General features: G+C 65.8%; 1 protein-coding gene across 1 annotated transcript in view; it reads right to left on the bottom strand.

Moving 5' to 3' along the window:
• Nucleotides 1-4,028, bottom strand: part of SCAMP4 (secretory carrier membrane protein 4) — a gene marked incomplete in the record, with an annotated part of 16,890 nt that extends 12,862 nt beyond the window's left edge. Inside the window, 1 exon segment of the mRNA XM_014585497.2 lies at nt 3,805-4,028.
• Between the last annotated feature and the right edge of the window lie 119 nt (nt 4,029-4,147).

The following is a 4,147-nucleotide window of genomic DNA, read 5'->3' as shown; positions in this document are numbered from 1 at the left end:
GAGGTCTGGCGGGCGTCCAGGACCGGCGCGGCGTAGGCCAGCACCAGCTCCACAGCCCCGCACTGCTGCTCCGACAGGACCGGGACGGCCTGCCAGGGTGCCGGCTCCGCGCTCCCAGCCTCCTCGCGCCTCGGCTGCTCCTCGGGCTCCATCCTCGGTGGGACCTTGGGGACAGATCGGAGCAGAGCAGCGCCGTCAGCCAGGGTGGCCTGCGGGCCAAGATGTCTGTCCTGGGGCCGTGGCTCCAGGAGCTGAACCCTGCGAGGCCCCCAGACCCCCTCCGAGAGCCGATGCCAGCCAGCCTTCGGGATCTCTGCTGGCAGCCGAAAATCCCCGTGGCCTGCACAGGCTGGAGGCAGGTCCCACCCCGTGGGGACTCTGGGTGTGGACGCGGCACCATGCCGCAGGGCTGCTGACCGGGGAGAGTGGGTGGCCACTGCTGGGCTCCTGCCGAAGACTCTGGGGCCAGGTGAGCCCTTCCGGCCAAGTCCCTGCCGCCAGTGCCCACGGTGACGGCTGTGGGACGGGCCTGGCCGCGGACAAGCAGGCTGGCCATCGGCCCCCCCACCCCGACGCCCGTGAGTCTCGCGGCCTGATGCCTGCGCAGTCTATTCCTCGTGAGGTTTCAGTCTGTACCAGAGAGCATGCGCCCACGCTGGGGGAGGCCACACCACACCCCCTCCTCTCACACATGCACAGGAGCCGGGTCGTGGGCAGGCGTGCAAGTGTACGCACCCGCGATCTGCAACTGCACGGGTGGCCACACGGGATCCAGCCCCCAACCGCCACGCCACCTGCTCAGCTCTCCGCCCCTCTGCCCCTGTGGCCTGGGCCAGCTTCCAGGGCATAGACGTCACCGCGCGGACAGCGGGGTGGTGTGTGCAGACGGGTCAGGTAGGCCGCTCCCCCACCACGGGGACAGCGGGGTGGGTGTGCAGACGGGTCAGGTAGGCCGCTCCCCCACCATGGGGACAGCAGGGTGGGTGTGCAGACAGGGCTCAGGTGTGTGCAGCCCGCGGAGACAGCGGGGTGGGTGTGCAGACAGGGCTCAGGTGTGTGCAGACCGCGGGGACAGCGGGGTGGGTGTGCAGACAGGGCTCAGGTGTGTGCAGACCGCGGGGACAGCGGGTGGTCTACGCAGACGCAGGTCGGGCCAGACACCAGAGGACTTGCCTCCTCTCCTGAAGGGCAGGGTGAGCGGTGGACGAAAGAGCTCTCAGTCTGCCAGGGGAAGTCGAGGGGCCACTCCTCGGCACTGCCCACCCGCGTGGCCCCACCGCCTGAGCAGCACCTGGTCCGCCGAGATGACCTGAGCCTAAAATCCAGGGTCAGGCTCAGCGTGGGAGCAGCGGACGTGGACGTGGACGGGCTATCCGACAGACACGCACACCGGGGACTGCGGCGAGACCTTCGCCAGCGCTGGGCCAGACCAAGCACCCACTGATTCCAAGCTGTGGCTCTGCGCCGTGTCGCAGGGCAGCTCTGGGGGCCGCCAGCGTGCAGTGCTGGTGGTAACTGGGGACACACGGGCGTGCGTGCGCGTCCAAAACCCCAGGGGAGGGAAGGGGCTCCCTGCCACGAGCACGCATGCCCTCTGGAAGAATGCGCCCCATTTTTCACTATTTCATTTATTACTAGTTAGCTCGGCCAGAGAGACAGAGAGGAGGAAGTGAGAAAGCAAGCCGCCAGCCAGGCCCAGGACTCGGACGGAGGGCTCTGGAGAACCCAGCGCCGTAACCACCGCGCCACCTGCTGGCCCCACCGCCGGCAACTTCTCAGCTGGCCGCACAGCCCTTCCGTTACCAAACTCGCACATGCCTGACCACAGGTTCAGTCCCGGAGCGGGGCTTTAAAACCACGGCAGGCACGTGCCCAGGACTCCGGGAGGGGATGGAGAAGGGACTGTGGCCTGGCCACGCCCCTGGAGGAGACTTCTCACTCTCCCTCTCGCTGTCCCTACTCTCTCTCCAGCAAGCACACACCCCCAAGGGAAAAACCCCTGAAGAAACATATACGTGAAATACACCCGGGCCAGCAGAGTGCGGGGGCTGGGTGCGTCCCGGACCGGAGGCTTGAGACACAGCGCCCATGCGCGCAGGTGCCCAAAGCCCCCAGACGCCCGCAGGCGTGCCCACCCGCACGGGGCGCTTCCTCCCTCTCCGTCTCCGCCAGGCGTGCGTGCCCTCAGGTGTGAGAAATAAAGCCCAGGGCCCCTCCTGGGACGGAGCTGTCAGCTCCGGGGAGCCCAGCCCAGACGCCACGGAAGGCACCCTGCAGCTGCCGACCTGCGGCGCCAGCCAGAGCTCGCCCGAGTCTGGCGATGGCAGAGGAAGAGGTGCAGGCGGGGCCGGGAGGGCAGGGACCGTGTGCCTCATGCCCCCGCTGCTGCCCTGGGTCGCGCGGCTGCCCGGCCACAAAGGCACCACTGTGTCCTGGGTGGCAGCAGACAAACAAGCCACGCCTGTCTCACTCAGACTGCCACCTCTGACTCACGGACACCACACTGCAGAGGCCGGGACCTGGCACGGCAGGGCTGGACGGAGCGTGCTCGTACAGGAGACACTCGGTCCTGGCCCGCCCGACCCCTTAGCTGAGGTGGACACCTCCCAGTCCTCTTGAGCTTCACTTCCCTCCCAGGGAGGAGGAGTCTGATCAGTCAGGAGCAGAAAGTGACAAAATGCACCACCCAGGACACGCCACACTCCACTGAGGAGCATCACAGCTCCCGGAAGGACTGAGAGACACGCCCCCTCGGCCACAGTCCCGGAGAGCTGCTTGGAGGTGGTGACCCACTGATGAGCCTGAAGGCAGAGGGTGAAGGGAGCAGCTGAAGGGTCACTGCTCTGGCTCAGGACACACTCACAGCCTGTGAGTGTGCGCATGGAACACACTTCCAGGACTGGAGGGCCGCTCTACTGGGGTTTGCTGCTTTGTTTTAGCTGGCATCTCACTACGATGTGGGCGTTCTGCCTCAGCCTCGAGAAGCTGGGACCACAGGCGAAAGCAGCCGGGCAAACCAGGAACAGAAACTGGGCTTCCCACGTGGCCCTGCCTGGCAGGGAGCAGGGTCTACCAGGTGCTGCACTGCAGCTCCACCCAGAATCTTCATGGGTTTTGGAGGTGTGTTGCTATGGGGCACGTGCGCTCACCAGAGAGACGGGAAGCGAGAAATCACCCCCGCATGGCCTCGCTACAGTCCCTTCTCCATCCTCCGCCAGGATCTTAGGCACGCACACACGCACCCAGCGTGAGTTTTAAGCCACCGAGTCCGGAACTCGAACCTCAGTAGACTGCAATGGAGTCCGGGGACGTAACCATTACGCCATATGCTGGTCATGGAATCTGCACTTTTTAGAAAAGTAATTATTTAACTTGATTTTAATGACCAGAGAAGAACAGAGTGAGTGGAAAGCAAGAAAGCATGCCGCCAGGTCCAGGCCTCAAAGGGCAGTCGGTCATGTGGGGGTCCAATGCCCGTAGCCACCGTGCCACCTGCTGGCCCCCGAAATCTCCATTCATTACTTTATTGAAGTTGACCAGAGAGAGAGAGGAGGAAAGTGAGAAAGCAAGCTGCCAGGTTCGGGACTCGAACCGCGGTCAGCCATCGGGAAGTCCACCGCGCTTAGCCACCACGCCCCCTGCCGGCCCCGACTCTGCACTTTTAACGAGCTCCCTAAGGGAAAGGCACCTTCCCAAACGATGGAAGACACGTGACCACCACCACCACCCAGTAGGCAGAAACGTCCCCGGGACGAGTCTACCCCGAAGCACGTGCACGCGGCGGGACAGGACACTGAAGCTCACTGAAAGTAAAACCCGTTCCTGGACGGGAATTCGGATCCCAGGGGCGGCCCGAGGTCTCCGCCAGGCCTCGCCCGGGAGCTGCTGGGAACGGCCCGTTTCTGGAATGGGCAACGACCCTGCGGCGCCGCCCCTCGGGTGCACTCCAGGCGCGGGCGAGAGGCCGGCAGAGGGCAGCCCCGAGGCAGGGGACTGGCCGCCTTGACCTGGGCAGCGCAGGCCGGAAGCAGCTCGGACGCACGGCGTTCCTCTGCCGGGCCGCAAGGGCGCGCGCAGGCGCAGCAGGCGACGGGTCCAGGGAAGGGGTCCCGGGCCGACCCGCCCGCGCGCACGCGCACAGACGCCC

This window comes from Tupaia chinensis, unplaced genomic scaffold (assembly GCF_000334495.1).
Source record: "Tupaia chinensis unplaced genomic scaffold, TupChi_1.0 Scaffold149964_2, whole genome shotgun sequence".
Classification (NCBI taxonomy): Eukaryota; Metazoa; Chordata; class Mammalia; order Scandentia; family Tupaiidae; genus Tupaia; species Tupaia belangeri.
Note: the sequence above shows the minus strand (reverse complement) of the source record. Positions and strands in the feature narration are given on the sequence as shown.